This window comes from Bactrocera latifrons, unplaced genomic scaffold (assembly GCF_001853355.1).
Source record: "Bactrocera latifrons isolate USDA-ARS-PBARC rearing strain unplaced genomic scaffold, ASM185335v1 scaffold_227, whole genome shotgun sequence".
NCBI classification, from domain to species: Eukaryota; Metazoa; Arthropoda; class Insecta; order Diptera; family Tephritidae; genus Bactrocera; species Bactrocera latifrons.
Genome location: NW_017535819.1, coordinates 458,107 through 475,257, shown reverse-complemented (window position 1 = coordinate 475,257; position 17,151 = coordinate 458,107). Strand labels below are relative to the sequence as shown.

General features: G+C 39.0%; 1 protein-coding gene across 6 annotated transcripts in view; it reads right to left on the bottom strand.

Annotated features, from left to right (window-relative positions):
• LOC108968730 overlaps window positions 1–17,151 on the bottom strand; it is a 171,272-nt gene that overhangs the window by 13,652 nt on the left and 140,469 nt on the right. Inside the window, exon 1 of one of the 6 annotated variants that reach the window (XM_018932927.1) lies at window positions 6,072–6,885. The exons of 4 other annotated variants lie outside the window; for them this stretch is intronic. The gene's annotated coding sequence lies outside the window, so the exon portion shown is untranslated. One more of the 6 variants, XM_018932928.1, reaches the window with a different exon arrangement.

Below are 17,151 nucleotides of genomic sequence, written 5' to 3'. Positions count from 1 at the left end.
TTATCTTTATCTTTATCTTTATCTTTATCTTTTTATCCACATCCTGACTAGCCTTCTACGGTATCACTCAACGCTGCGCTCGTCGCTTGTGTATTGCTGTGCTTCCGTCGCTTGCCACGACTAGCTTGTTGTGATTAATGATGAAAAATATGCGACCTCAATGATCCTTTTCAAGCAACGACACGCACACATACACACACACATGTTGCATCTGCCTCAGCGCAAAAGAAGCGGCGGATTGCTGTTGTTGGTGTAGCGCTTTTATTATGCCTTTTTCACTATTCTTAAGCTTTCAGCTTTTGTAACACCTAGCCGCGATGGAGTGATGTGGGTGAGTGCCACGAACTAAGTAAGTGCAAACAAAGCCCTTTGGAAAGCCCTCAAAATGTGCGCAACGAAATGTGGCAACGAAATTGCACTCCGCAGCTTCAGCAGAATGAAATGAAATGTGTCAGTGAACACACACACATTCACACTCGCATGCATACCCACATACATTTGTAGCTGAAACTCATGCCTGGTTTCTTATTAACACAAAGGCTTCGCTTACATACCCAGGTCGCCGCTTTGTGTCCTCCTTAGCAGAGTTGCAGCGCGTACTGTTGCAGGGGAAGCTAGGTGAAATCTATGGCAAAAGTATACAAGCTGCGTGACATTTAAAATAGCGAGTAACAAATAGGAAACACAAAACAAAAACAAAAACAAGGGCATCGCATGTAAAATATAAGCAAAGGTTCCTGCAGCTTTGTTGAGTTTCGTGCAAGAAGACGTCGTAGGAAAGAAGCAGGTCTACTGGAACATGTTCAATATGATCTTCTCTTATACGAAGGAGGCCGAGACAGGCCTTCAAGGYTGCTAGAAGCTTTTATGCGTGTTTAAATGGAGGCTGGTGTTAAGGAAAAAATCAAAGAAGCAGGCTTTTGTCTGTCTATACGAGAATCGTTTGATTGCAACATTACCTTAAATGTCTGAGAAAGTGAGAAGCTGTGAATATTGGTTATGACCGCATAAGCTTTAGGTTTCTCAGAAAAAAAGTTGAAATACCGGAAATGTTTAAAAAATTAGAAGTTTTAGGATCGCATGATCACATGAGAAAGCGGTGGGCGGAAAAAGAGGATGCAGGAAATCATACGAAATTTMTAATTTCTAATATTAAGATGTTATGACGCGTTGGCTTTCCTACAGGGCACATACGCATGTAACACTTTCGCGTTCTATCCTACGTGTTGCATGCACCACAATGGGGCACTTATGCCGATACTTGCGAAAATAAACATAATGTGCCAGGCAATGCAAGCACTCAAAGCAAGTAACCTCCAACGACACAACAAAGCGTCGCACCCACACATACTTACGCACATCCAACCAAATACAATTTAAAACGTATATTAAACCCTAATATTAACTCGAGCAGTTCCTGTCGTTTGCGGGTCCTCTCGCAATCTGCTCACTTCATGCGCGCGCTCCCCACACACACACTTATACCACTTCGTCTCTGCGTTCTAGACGATTGTGTACGTACTTTAAGCCACTTGTTGTTGTTACTTGCACAAGAAGGGCTTTTGTGTTGTTGCTGTTCATTTATGTAGGTTTCATTTTTCATAAACGGAACTTGTTGAGCTGTCGCGCGAGCATTTTTCCACTCTTTTTTTGTCTTCGTTCGAAATCCTCGCTTTTCGTTGCTCGGATTATTGTCGTGCGAACTGCGTGCGAAATGGATTTGCTTCACAATTCTGCACGTTCCGTAGTTCGTCCCACTTCTGTTCTTCTGATTTGCTTTACCAGCGGCGCCCCTAGGATATAGAAGTTTCGCTCCGCAACTTTACGTGCGTTTTTGCGCTTTTCCCACTTTGACATTCCGAACCTTTGTGTGTTAGTGATATAATCATACGCACAACTAAAACGGCATTCTAGCTCAGTTTTGAGTAATGGCTAGGATTTTAATTTTAAATGGCAGCTGACTGTGATTACCTTACAACTAGTTATTTTTGTAGTTATTAATGGCTGGTCAACCTATCGTTGAAAAAGTCGATGAAATTAAGGGAAAGATTGACCAGAACCGTCACATAAGATGCCATGACATCGCTAGGGAAGTTGACATTCATCATCAAACGGTGCTGAACAATTTAAAAAAGGCTGGCTACAAAAAGAAGCTCGATGTTTGTTTACCACATGAATTGTCGTGAAAAATTATATGGACGGAATTAACATCTGCGATTCTTTGCTGAAACGAAATAAAATCGAACCATTTCTGARGCGAATGGTAACAGGAGATGGAAAGTGGATCGAATGCAACAATAATGTGCAAAAAAGATCATGGTCTAAGCGTAGCGAAGCTCAACTAATGGTCGTAAAGCCGGAATTGACGCCTCGAAAGGCTACGCTGAGTGCTTGGTGGGATTGGAAAAGAAACATGCACTTTGAGCTGCTCCAKCATATTCGAACGACTGATTCTACATTCGTTCTTGGGTGGGAAGTTTTGATGCATCCACCATATAGCCCTGACCTTGCACCATCGGACTACCATTTGTTTGGGTCAATGCAGAAATCCCTTAACGGAGTAAAGTTGGTTTCAAGAGAAGCCTGTGAAAATAACTTTTCGCAGTTTTTCGCCGAGAAACCATAAAAGTTTTACACTGATGGAATAATAATGTCTCTAATGGAAAAATTACAAAAAGTGGTCATTCAAAATGGTTCATATTAGGTTCACTAAAGTTTATTATAAAAATAAAGAAATACGAAAAGACTTTTTCGATTTTCCAATACATTAAAAACGGATAACCGATTGTACGCTACGAAGAGCATGACAAAGTTCTTGGCCGAAAATGTKTGCAGAATATAATTGTCATGTAATATTGCATCGATTTTTGACCACGTGTGGGCGTTTATACATGCGATTGCGAATTAGAATAAAGCAAAACGATTGAAGTGCTGTTGTTAATTGCTGCGCAACAATGAGATTCATAGAATTCAATACAAAATTAATATGCGAACCTGCAATGACAATAACAACAATAACATTGTACACCARAAGCAATGACACATGAAATAGTGTTGTGAATAAGCTTAAGGTATATTTACATACGAGATATGTGACACAGATACACATGCATAATGAGAACTGCGAAAGTACTTGGGAGCGACCTTATGAAGCAGGGAACAATTAATTCAATAAAAAGGTGGAGTCGATCGGAAGAATGCATAAAAATCTTTTTGAATTTTGTTATAAATAAAGGTAACGTATTTTTCACGCGCACACACACACATACACGAACACCTAAGCCACAACAAAAGGGAGGCACAATGGCCAGTGTGCTGCCTAAATGGAATTGGTTTCTTTGCGAGTGGGTTGGGTGTAAACGATCGGAAAATACCACACGAGAATAGCAGTAAATTGTTCAAAAACCGTAACGTCAAATATARATTCCATAATTTCATTAACATATAGAAAAATATGTGGATGAAAAGGCACAAAAACAAAGCAGTTTTGACGCTTACGAACAACAGCTTGGAAACACTCCGCAGCGGTGACATTGTGACGAGCGTGTGTGAGCAGTACAGCGCGGTTCGTCAGCGTTCGACAAACCGGTGTTTATGATTTGATTACTAATCGCGTTGAAGACGACCATTGCCATTGCCAAAGTCGACAGCCAACGCGYCGCTCCAACAACACCAAGCTCAAATATATCTACGAATTAGTCAGTAAAACAGAAACGGTTGTGCAAAATTGGCGAGCTATACCTGCAAGTGTCTGAAATCATATATGCGCGTGTGTGCGTGTGTGTGTTTCAGAAATATGATTTGAATAGAACTTCAACGAAAAGTACGAAAACGTCCTAACGACGCATATTTGTCTGGTGGCCTGTGCTCAACGGCTTCTTCGCTGTCTAATTACATATGCAGCACGGTGCTCTGCGTCGCCAAAAAGCCATAAACATTTAATATTAAATGCTGAAAAAGGAAAACCAAAACATTACTTGTGCCCCTGGTTGGGCCCCGGGGAAATCAATACACAAATCGCGCCACATAGACAGGAAATGAAAGCAAGTAAACGGTCGAAATGCAACGTTACATTTGAATCCGGGTTAAATGCGCTGCCATCGCCGTTGAACTGTGTGTTAATTTGTTATTGTTGTTGTTGTTGCCTCGGACAATGTGCCTCCGTAATTTATGCTTCATTTGTTCTAACAAATTTGTGAACAACACCTTTAGTTCCTATTGTTGTTGCCATTGTTTGCCACTGTGCACAGGGGCGTTTCGGTTTGATTTCTATTGCCGGCGCGGCCTCCTCTTGGTATCAAAGCGCACATATTTGGACTGCACTGTGGCGTGACCGGCGAGGGGTCTGTGTGATATATAGGAATTGCAGTAAATGCTAAGCGAAAATAAACAAAATATTAAAAGAACGCTTTAAATACGTGCCTGTGTGCCGTCAACTATTGTGGCAAGACAGTTAGGAGAGTCCCCATTTTCAGGCGGGTCGTTGAGTTTTTCTGCCAACATAAATGGTAGCACATTCTAAGTTGTAAGTTTCTTTTGGTATTTGTGCCACTTTTGCAGCAAAAGGGAATCGCATGTGTGAACACAAACATGCATATATATATATATTGGAAATAGAAAGGGCAACTAATAGCCTTTTGAAGAAATGTCCATTGAAGCCCGCAAAGAATGTACGGTCGCGTAAGCGAGCTTGTGTTTATTGGGTTTTAGGTATTAGATTTCCACTTAAAATAAGCATTAGACATAAACATAATAAAATATAACTGTAGCTTGAGACCTGGTGTTGACATAAAGCCTATCGAGTTGCTCCGGACCATATTTCTGTAAATAATTCAGCAAGGTTATACTATAAAAGTGAAAAAGCGGATACCAGAATTGTCAAAGGAGCCTTAGTCCACTGATTCTTTTTAAGCAAACGTAGCTGCTGCAAACACGGTGCCCCTTGCTTATTTGAAACTCCATTTAACTTGTCCACCTCCGCGGCATATTTCTCAAAACGAGTCCTCCCAAATTATTTTGATTATATTCGTTACAGGGTGAGTATCTTATACGATGATCTACATCTTACTATTGGTAAAATTTGTATGTATCTTTCTTAAAGCGATTTTTCAAGAAATAATAAAATGTTTAATCAAACTTCAACTTATTGTTTTTTTTTTTATATTTATACCAATAAATAAATAAACAAATATGCACCATACAGCTTTGTCCCCATAAACTTCCCAAATTTCAAGGGTGGCTTGCGTGGGACTCTTTCCCTTTTTATACAAAAAATTCAAAATATAGCGAATTTCTTCATTACTTTCACTCATTTTGGAACAGTTGCATTTTTTTTTTAACATTCCAGAATTTTTTTGGTTAATTGAAGCGTAAAATCTCACCTTTCCAGCACTATCTGGTATGACACAATGTGATTGGTAGCACTGGAGATATACGACTGCAACGACATCTATTGACAAAATACAAAAAGACTTTTTCGACAACCCWATTTTATTATGAAAATTCGGAAATCTTTTTTTTTCGGAGAAAAATTCGTTTCTAAACATAGCGAGATGTTTTTCAAATAAGGAAAAATTTACTGGTTTGGAATATTTTTTATAGTTTTGTCAGAATTGTAGACAGTTCCCTGAGCAATGCGAATAGTTAGTGCGGCGCTTGGTTAGGGGTCAAACGTAGATAGTCAGGATAATTCAAATTTGGTCTACTAGCTTAGGTCAATTTGCAATTTGCTTTGGCATAATGACACTTTTATCTTGATTATTGAAGTGAGGAGTTAATTTCRTTTCATGTTTAAAGATTTAAAATCAAAATTTCAATACATTTTTATACAAGTCTAAAATTTTCTCTTCTTATTTATAATATAAACTTCGGTCTTTTACCATTATGTGGTTTTGACTTAATACCCAACCTTATCACACTCTCTAATTTAAGGGGGTCAATAAGCCTTCAAAAAAAGTTCTAAAAATATTTTAGATTTATAACATACCAATTCAGCATTGTTTTACTGCTTTTATCTACTATTTTATGTATGTATGTGTGTTCGATTGGGTACCATGAAGTACTGAACTTACGTCGATTGCATAAATCCGAAACGCACTTTGATTTGATTWACTTTTTCAAAAATATTCACAATTTGCTTTCGCACAGCCAATTAGGCGACACTTTGTATTCTCAACAGATTTCGTACTTTCAAGGCGAATTTCATAATATTTTGAGTGAATAATAAAACTCCACTTTCTTTTGTTTACAAAACAGTTGCGCTCGCTGCGGAGGTGTAAAGCACAATATCCACAAAGCCAATATGTGACGAAGCGCCTGTGTGCAGCGACCGTTGGCGGCAGCAAATGGCCTACAAGCGTTACTRGGCGAGCTGGCAGCTGGCAGTGGTCGCCGCCAATTGTCAAGCGACACAAAACACTTTCACAAAATTACGAAATTTTATTAGCGCAATTTCACTGCGGTTTCTCGTAATTTTTTTTTTTTTTCTTTACTTATTTACATTAATTTTCTCGCCAAATTGCAATAATAAAAGTGTAAATAACGGCGAACAAATTTCTTCGCTGAGACAATTTCGATCACTTTTCTTACTGTAAAATAAATAATCACTTTCTGGTGCTTCACATGCAACAACACCACATAAAACGCGAATTTCTTTGTGATATGGTTTGTGTGTGTGTTCACTTGAGGTAATTGAATGCGTTAGTGCTGCGTTGATTTCTTCCTCAGTCAAACAGACAACACACTCACACAACGCTGGCGGTTGGTGCTTTGGAAATTCACGCTAACTAAATGCGGTAAAGCGATAAGTTCCGTTTGTAGAAGACGCGCTCACGCGATACCTCGAACGCAACGAACCTTGCAATAATGAGACGAATTCTTGACTGAAAGTGCCGTAGAACTGTCCTCTACAACGACGTCGTAGTCGATGCTCGAGYTGGCGATGAAGCTTCGTCGTTGTTGTMGTCGTCGGCTGCGTCGTCGTCGTCGTTGCCATTGTCATAGTTATTGAGGCTTGCGATGCGTCGTCACGTTCCACGCCGCAAAAGTCTCACTTATTGTTGTGCGCTTGCGTGTTTGTGGTTGCTGTTGATGTTGTTGTTGTTGTCGCTTGTGTGAAGAATTAAAAGCTACTAAGTAAATGCAGTGAAGAACGCAAATGGCTAAAGCGTTCTCGGCTAGAAGCCAAGATTGCTGGTTAAATGACAGCGAACACGGCGATGATGATGTTGGCGATGGCCACGACGTCAACGTTGGATATGCCGGCAGCAATAATGAGAAATTGGGAATGAGCATATGTGAAGTGGTTTAATGTGTGAGAGAGAGGCAAACGAAAGTCATWGAAACGTTTTTTTGCAGTGTAAAGTAAAATAATGACTAAATGYTGTTAAATAGCACGAAAGCGTTCTGTGAAACGAAGGGTACAGAAGATAGTAGAGACAGAGAGAGATAGAGAGAGAGAGAGATAAGGTTATCAGCCGAAGGCTGTGGGTCTTTTGGACTTTATGGTGATATACTACATATAAGCCAGTATGTATTATTATACTTTAAAGGTTTATAGTTATACCAAAGAAAGGTCAGCCATAGAGCCTGTGGTCCTTATATGCCTAATCTGGGGGCTTGAAAAGTTATTGTTCAATTATGACAGCTTTAAACAGTTCTCGATTTACATACTGTAGAGTGAAAGGATCGGAGGTTATTTACAATAGTTGCATTGGAATAAATTGGGTAGTCAAAAAAGTCTTTTCGTATTTCTAATCAAACTTCAACTTATTTTTTTTATTTATACTAATAAATAAATAAACAAATATGTACCATTTTAGTAGACCAATTTTTGTCATTTTCCCGCTAGAGACACTAGTTCATCATTCTAAAACATTCATCAGTGTAAAKCGAAATTTCAAAATAACCAGTGTAGGGGTCATGCATAATTTCCCAGAGTTATCAGCCCACGCAAGTTTCCCTGTTAATGAGAATTCTTGTACCAAATAACAGCTTCGTATGCTAATTTTGAGATCGGTTATAACACTTTATGGGTTATCGATTAACGGATTATGTTGATTTTTTCAGTCAAAACTGGGAAAGAGTGGAAACTTAATTCAAAATTTTTTTAATTCCTATAAACTTTGTTGTAAAGTTATGATATAGTTTTCAGCAACATTTATATACTCATCCATACATTTGAACATGTATACTGCTATGAAATAACATGAGCGATTCTAATCCAGTCAAAAATAGTACGTGACTCTGTTATCTATAGACCTTTCGCTCTTTTACCTTAAATAAGTTGAAACAATGTTGCTAACTGCTGTTATGTTAATTTACAGGCATATGTTATGTTAATTTGCAGGCACTTAAATCTCTCTTGTCTCTCTGCAATAACTCGTTTCGCTTTATTGATTCTGCCGTTGCTTTTTCTTCAATCCTCGTTTGCCTGATATTCGATATTTCTTACCCGCTGGCTTAGTTACGAGTGCACACACACATCTTTGCTCATTTCCACAATACTGATCCGACTCGTATTTTCACAGCCGTGTTACGCTACGGCTTTCGTCTCGTTTGTTTTGGCTCTAATTTCTAAGCAAACACACAAACAGCCATGCACCTTTTGTTGGGCAGATGCTTTGGTGACTCCGCTGATGCCAAAGGTAAKTTGGGGGTTCGCTGGCGAGTGTTTGTTGGATGCGCTGAACGTTTCTAAGACTAGCGTGTTTATTGTGGTTTCTAACATATGTTTGCGGTGTATGTATGTGTGGTTTTCTAGCGTTCCTTTTGTTTACATTTTATTTTATTTCGAAGCGATCGCTGATAAAACTGAATTAATGACTTTTCTTTGGAAGTGAATTTTATGGTCTCCGCTTTGCTTTGCTTTATTTCAATAAACTTTTCGTCGCTTCTTGCATTGACAATGAGCCCTGCTGCTCCTCGCTAGCCACTAGTATGACAAGAATGATGATGTTGACGGTAATGATGACGCAGGCATTCGGTTTTTACTTGTTTTTTTTTTATTTTAAGTTAGTTYATGTGTAGGTTTCTGAATTCAACGCTGCTATCACTCGTCAGCTAAAGAGTTGGAAATTTTATTAAGATTTATTCAAAGCAGCGTAATTGTTATGCAAGAAGTACGTAACTTAGTCTGGTGTTTAATTTTCCTCAATTAAACTTCTCTTTATTAGAAGACATGTTGTTTTTTCTGCCTGCATTTTCATGACTTTATGGATCATTATAAGCAAACGCGTTCAAGCCCACGAATTGAGCCAGTCGGTGGTTGGTGGATAAATTGTCTTAATTTCRAGTGTGTGAGCGTCACTTTTGTTGCCTATTTTGGTGTTTGAATCACACGATTCTCTGAACTTGTAGCAGGGTGATAATCATTGGCTTGTATCTAGTGTTGTGTTCTTGTTCGCCAGATTGTAAGGCGTTTAGCAGATTTCTATGTGGTTTGGGAGATCGAAATTTATAAAGTATGATATGTAAACTTACGACCTTTTTTATAACTGAAACAGTTAGGCGGTTGATGATGGTGACTGATGAATAACAAAAGACTTAAGCAACGAACTTCATGGTAAACACTATTGGTTCATAGAACGGACGTTGACGGTAAACAATATTAACACAATATAAATTAGGCAACCATAAAAAGTAGCGGTTAATTGAAGCTATCAAGTTTGAAGCATCGCATGGACATGTTTATTTTCCCAGAGCAAGTCTGGAATATGAGTGTGTGATCACTTTGGGTACTCGCATAAAACGATTAGACGGTAGTAGAACCTAAAGCATTTCATCATGCCTAAAATACGAAATTTTGCGATGTTTTTTTTTAAAGAGTAGTTTGAGCAACTTGAAAAAATGAAAAATTGGGTCGCTATAGGCGTGTCGAACTCGATTTTCGATGCTACTAAAGAACACTAAATCATTTTGTTTCACATACACATAATTCAGTATGTATCTTCTAGACGACTTTACATCATTTAGGGCGCTATCACAAGATTTATTATGTTGGCAGGAGTTCGGTGAACTCACTTCGCCGCTGCTGATCAATATGAGAAACATCTATCAATTTTCGGTCGACTTTCGGCTGTGCTGATTCCAATTTGCCGCACAACACGAAGAAACCGAAATGTAACCGAAACACATTAATTTTCCGCTAACGGTATGCCACGCACATGCACTGTGTCCAATTTTGTACCCAAAGTCATGTACACCAAGAGGCATCTGTCTCACATATACACACACAAACACACAAACACATAAACAGTATTTCAGCCACGAGTTCTTGCGGTTATTTGAGCCTTTTGTGCACTCAAACACAATGTTCGTCGTGGAATGGACTTGCTGCACTGCGAAGAAGTGAAGATGCAAGCAGCAATCAATCACCGGGCGCGCAAATAAGGGCCACAACCAGCAGAAATTGAGTAGCGCTCAAGCCWCACCATATACGGGTGAATGCTGTGCTTGCGAGTGTGCGCTTGTGTGGAAAAAACCCCGAAAATTTAGACCACAGCCACAGTCAAGGCGAAATACCAGGAAATGCATGTGACAAAGCGCTTAAGCCAAAGCGGGCATGCGAGCGATTAAGAACCGCTAAGCGAATACACGCACAACCACACACATGCACATTTGCATTATTGGCTTTGTCGCCATAAGCACTCAATAGACAGTTACGCACAGCGCACACCCCCTCACATTTGCATGCGTCCAGGGGCAGGAAATCGCTTACGTGCCAACGCACTAACCCGCCACTAAAGCCAAGTACTGTGTAGTTTACGCCGAAGAAAACGCAGCCACGCCGTTTATTATTTTTTAATAAATGCATTCTTTTCGCGCTTCATCACTGCCAGCACTTCAGAGCCTTTGATTGTTGCGCCATCGAAACTTGAAGCGATATTTGGTCGTGCTTGAGTTCTGGCGAGATAAGAGAAGGGCCTAAGGCATGCGCATGACACCGGACGACGTGCACAAAGTATGAATATATGCTGGCAAACAATATGCGTCACAGATTGTATGCTTTGTGCCGCCATGCCATTATAACTGTATTGACGACTACGTGCAACTGTTGCACGCTCACTACTTAATAAGTCATCCGCGGCGTTCTTGTTGTTTGTCATTGTTGTTAAGTGTCCACGGCAGTGTAAACGAAGAGCATAACCTCGCATGCTTGTATATGTGTATGTGTATGTGTTTGTGTGTGTGTGTGAGTGAAGTACGTGCGTGGGACTCAGTGTTAGTACTATCTGGAATTTACATAATTGCTTGAAGAACTTTTCTTTGAAATTTAATTACAAGGCAGATGCACACATGCGTTGTTGTTGTGGAAGAAGTTTTGAACCAATGTATGTCTTATATTTGTAATTTTAAACGCATTGTTTACCAAAGCTTTATATGAGAAAGCACATTTTCTATTGATCTTATACAAAATTAAAAGAAAAGTTTCATTACAAATGCATTGCAAAAAGTTGTGTTACTCAGAAAATATTTTTCAAAAAAACAATATAATTTTCATCAGATTACTTCGGTATTGAAATTTTTCTTTTTGAAAAGCCCCGTCCTAAAATTCACTTTTTATTGTGATAAATATTGGGTAGTCAAAAAGGTCCCTTCGTATTTTATCGCATATCTCCAGTGCAACCAATCACATTGTGTCATACCAAATAGTGTCGGAATGCCGAGACCTTAAGCTTCATTTCACCAAAATACAAATTAAATTCGCAAGCCACCAATGAAATTTGTGAAGTTTACGGAGACGAGGCTGCATCAGTTCCTGTAGCCCCACAATGGTTCGCTCGCTTCCGTTCTGGAAATTTCGATGAGAAAGATGCACCTCGCTCTGGTCGACCTCTCGTTGAAAAAGTTAATAAACTTATGGAAAATATTGACCAGGACCGTCAGAGAAGTAGCCAAGGCACTTAAAGTTCATCACCAAACGGTTTTGACCCTTTTAAAAAAGGTTAGCTACAAAAAGAAGCTCGATGTTTGGGTACCACATAAATTGTCGTGAAACTTGGAGGGGAAGTTTTGATGCATCCACCATATAATACCCATTTGTTTTGGTTAATGCAGGACTTCCTTAATGGAGTACTTGTCGCAGTTTTTCGGCAAGAAAGCAGAAAAATTTTACATGGAATAGAAAAATAGAAAAATGATATTTATTTGGTTCATTAAAGTTCCTTATAAATATAAAAAAATAAGTTGAAGTTTGTTAGAAATACGAAAAGACTTTTTCGACTACGCGATATTATTGAGTGAGATGCAGCCGGAAGTGCAAAAGTAAAGTCCTCGCTTAGCATAATTTTTAAGAATTTTTTAAATCATTTTTGTTYTTGTTGATTTTGGAATCGATTTAGCTGATATTGTTAAGGTCAAAAAACTACTCAAAAAATGTCGCATTGAAAATCTGSGAAGTTTCAGTATTATCCAAGTAAATAACATCACTTATGATATACGTGCAATATTCACATCCTGTCAATCTAACACTTCCACATCACATACATRCATACACACACAAATGTACATCTACATCTACCCAAGGATCGGCGGGCAACACATCTGCCTTTCTTGCGGCGGTGCGTGCCGCTCATGCACAATGGCGCACCGCTTGTTTTTGCCTTTTTCGACGCTTCCATTTGYACGAAGTCGGCATTGTCTTGTGAACTGCTCGATTGGAAGGAAGCAAGTGGAAGTTGACGTTGTGGAAGGCAGAGAAGAAATTCTCAGCCGTTCTCGGGTGACGGCTGCGTTTCTGCTTTTATTACCTGTCGATGCGTGTTGCGCATTCAAAGGGCTTCGCGCGGGCAACCGCAATTTCCGTCACATTTTTTCAAATTTATTTTTTCAATTCTGAATCTTTTTTCGGTTTCGTTCACCGCACTTTTATTGAACACTTAATCAATCTACGAAATCTGCATTCGATATGCGGCTGACGGCCTGATGGGCTGTGTAATTCAATAAAAAAAAAAAAAAACAATAAAAACAACAGGAGAGCGTTTCAGGCATACCAAAGAGCTCAAGAAGTTGCACAAAATCAAGAACTCGGGGTGTTGCCCATTTAACGCTTAGTGCTCGTGCTCATTGCCTTCATGCACTTTCGGTGTATTCCTTAACGTTGATATTTTCATATTTTGTTTGACTCCAAGACCGAAGGCAAACTTCAAACACACCACTTTTGAGACATGGTGGGGATTTTTTCCTGTTATGGGAAAACCTGCCGCCTTCTCCTCGGCCTAACCATCTGCCTATCTGCGCTGCCCATCTTTCTGCCGCAAGTATGCAGCACCGACRCTCACCAGTCACTGAGTGATCCCTCAAAATATTGAAATATGGCTTGAATGCAGCATAAATCCGCCTACTTGCCCATAATAAACGCAAAGAAATGTGAAAAAGRGCCAAAAAATGTGGAAGTTCTTCAATGGGTTCATATTTCAGTCACTGGCGGAGTTGGCGCTTATAAAGCTTTTAATACATGATTTTATAGTCTAAGCATTTTGATTTATTTTCCTTTCGCTGCACACTTTTGTATTCACAACGCAGCAACACTCGGCAAGAAACGGAATTTTTCAATAGGGTGGGGTTGTGGAGAATTGAGTGTCTGGGTTGGTTGACAAGCATTTTGAGTTTTGGTATTTTTTGTTTATTTTTCGTAGCTGGATTTATTGCTATTATTATTGTTGTTATTCTCTGTATGCTCCTTACCATTAAACACTTGGACGGATGGCTCAAGTCGGCTCATAAATCTTGACTGACAGCGCAGTACGAAAGGACTGGCTCACTTCGGTTTCATTTATTTTTTGCAAAAAATTTATAAACTCGGAAATATGCCATTTTATTGCGAAGATTTGGAATAATTTTCTTTACTTTTGTGGCAACTTTTCGCTTATATTTGGTTTTTTAACAATGGGTGGATCACTAAGTTTGGTGGGAAGATTTGTTTCTGCTCTAGAAAACATTATTTTTTAATTTWCGAATTTTTTCCAGTTTTATATCAATTTACAGAAAATCAATCCATGACAAGCACACAAATAATTATAAGAAAAGACTTTCTTCTGGGAGTAGTGGTCAATTTCTAACTAAAATGGGGCTTATCACTCGTCATATACCTAAATGAAATTTATGTATAATGAATATCCACTTCTCAAAATTCAAATGAATTAAGTGCGAGTCATATGCCTGACAGAATTCCCGTTGCGACTCATTTGATTATGATTAAAAGTTCGTGTCTTAAGTCTTCTCTTTTTAAAACGTATGTATTTTATTTGCTTTTTGTAAATTCGTAGCAGCAACTTAATGGAAAAGAGCTTTATTATTGGCGAATAATCGTTTGTGTTCGAATTTTGCTGATCATTGGCCACTGGAGGTGTGAAAAGCGCAAGACAAAGAAATTCGTTGCTGCCAATGTCGGTTTATGTTCKGTTTTACCGCTAATTTATTTTTACTCTCATTATTTCACATGCGAAATGCCGTTAGTAATAATGCATGCGAGTAAACCTGTTTCAAACCGCAGCTTAATCTTGTAGTTTACCTTTAAATGCGGAGAATAAGGCACAGCGATGCGCTGGCGTCTTCAATTAACAACAACAAGACATTTCTTTGAAAAATCATTCACAGCAATTAAGTACTCGAGSCGCAGTTCAGTGAAAGAAAGTACTCTGACTCATGTTGGGCAGCTACAATCTTCTTTGTACAGATTTTCTTACATTACTATTTGACGGAGTAATATGTATATCATCGAAGAAGTTATATTGCATTTTGGTTTTGGATCATCTTTACTACTTCCATTTAAATTAGACGCATTGTCAGTCAATGTGACTCCTTTCTTTTGGACTCGAGAAAATGTAACAAATCGGTGCTTTGCAGACACATCAAAACAGGAACTCGAGTAATTAATTAGGAATTCACCATTTTTCTGGACTCTCATGTTTTTCAATCTCAAATTTCTACAAAAGCCTGTTATTTGTATAAACTTTGCTTARAACTTTTCTCTTTGTCATGCGAGTTGTCGGTGCACTTCACTCCAAGCTTAAGTGAAATTCAGGAAAGAGAAGAAAAAGTGAAGCTTTCCTTCCCAACTGTTGGTTAGTTTTAAGACAAAAATTCATCTTGATGTTGTTGCTGTTGTTGCTAGATCGATTATATAATTTCCGGTAAGGTGGTGAGGTTCTGGTAAGTAGAGGTCATCTAATGGCAGGCCCAGAGGGAGAGAGTGTTAGATGTATAGGGTTAGCAGGGCATGCAAAGAGGTGATTAGACACATGCGGAGACTCGTTGCATGCTCACCTGTATTTGTTGGTTGAAAAGAGTGGCCCTTATCATTACGCTCATTGCGCTCCCCTATGCTAACCAATATAAGCCTTATTCAGCAACTCAGTGGATTTTTGATGGTTGACAYGGATATATGGCATTACAGCTTCAGACAATCGGGGAGGATGATCAGATAAAATAAGTTTGTAGTAAGCTCTGTGTTGCTTGTGTTCCATGCCTTGAGATGTTCTTCTTGCTTCAAACCACYCTTGAAGAAGCTAAATGGCCTGGGACAGCTTAGCAGAATTGTGACTCCACCTGTTCTGGTGCGGGCCAGTTCGTCTACCTTTTTATTTTCTTCTTCTGTTCCCACATGACCGGGTATCCAGGTATAAAACGAGAGTAATTGCCTGCTTGCTTAATCAAACGCAGTGAGTCTTGGCATTGGTCCTACGGATAGCCTTAATTGCCACATGGGTATCCAATACCCATGGTCTTTGGACTTAATGATTAGAGCMGAAGCCCACTTGGCAGCTTCTGTTATGGCCACGATTTCATTTTCAATACAAATGCAAAAGCAGTGGAGCTCGAACAGAAACACTTTCTTTAACTAAGCTCTAAGTGAGGCACAGAAGGGGAATATATGCAGAAGGGCAAACTGTTCGTTGTTATTAATGCTTCAATATAACTCTCAAAAACCCGCAGGATAATTGGAAAACTGTAAGACTCTTCATTCGTCAACTAACAGCAATACCCAACAAATTGGAGACCTTCGATACAAACACGAATAAATTAAAATGAAAAAACGCAAAAAATTAAAAAAAAATTCAAAATCAACCAAAAGATGACATTCATCAAACCAACGGACGATAAAGTCACAAGTGTTACAAAAGAAGCTTACAAGAAGAAGCTATATTAAGTACATTCTTGTATATATCAAAGCTGTAACCTGTAAGTGCCAACAGTTGGGCAAAGYTCAAGTAATTCGCAACAAAATAAAACTATTTTTGCCCAAAAGAGCACACGAACACACTAACATATTTAAGTATGTTTTTATGTAACCTTGTTGCATTTTACATATTGTCGGGTTGCCTACTCTAATGCCACAAATGGCGGCAGTGTGCCCCAGCTAAAGTGGATCCAAATGCCAAACGTGGATTCCGCGATATCAGCACCGAAAACTGGCATCTTTAGCTGGATTCGCGGCTCACTTATTATGTTTTTGAATTTGTTTGTTGTGCGATATATTTTATTTAGTTGTTGGAGTGTGGGGCACAAGCACATCTTCGTGTGTTCCCATTCGATTGTTTTGTGGAGCAATCGCTGCGGATGGCGCTTGTCGAACAAAGAAATCGTGGAAACGTGATATACGCCAAGCGACACCAAAAATTCAGCCACGAAAAACAAAATGAAGAGGCAAGGTGGGTATATAACTTTAAAGAGCCCAAATACGAASTGAAGTCAGCTCTRTTTTTTATGATTTTTTTCTTTTATTAAAATGTGTTTTTCTGTTGCTCTTCCGATGGATGGCTAAGTGCAGCGTCTGCTATTTGAAATATCAGCGCCGGGGGTGAAGACAAAACGCTTTATRATTTTCGTATTTGGCGAATGATTTTTTTCGCTGGTTTCATCTGCGCTCAAAAAGTCTGCTTGTAATGGCGAAATATTCTCAGTTGCGGCGTGCAAGTAGACAGCTGCACCCATGTTGGGACACATCCAATGCTTTGTTGGAGTTAATTTGAGGTTCTTTTGTAAATAACTTTGTAGGTGCAAGAGTGGGTAGCATAAAAGGTGCTGCATGCAGCGAAGGGACAGACTATATTTTTATACTCTCGCAACAAAGTGCCTAAAGAGAGTATTATAGTTTTGTTCACATAACGGTTGTTTGTAAGTCCTAAAACTAAAAGAGTCAGATATAGG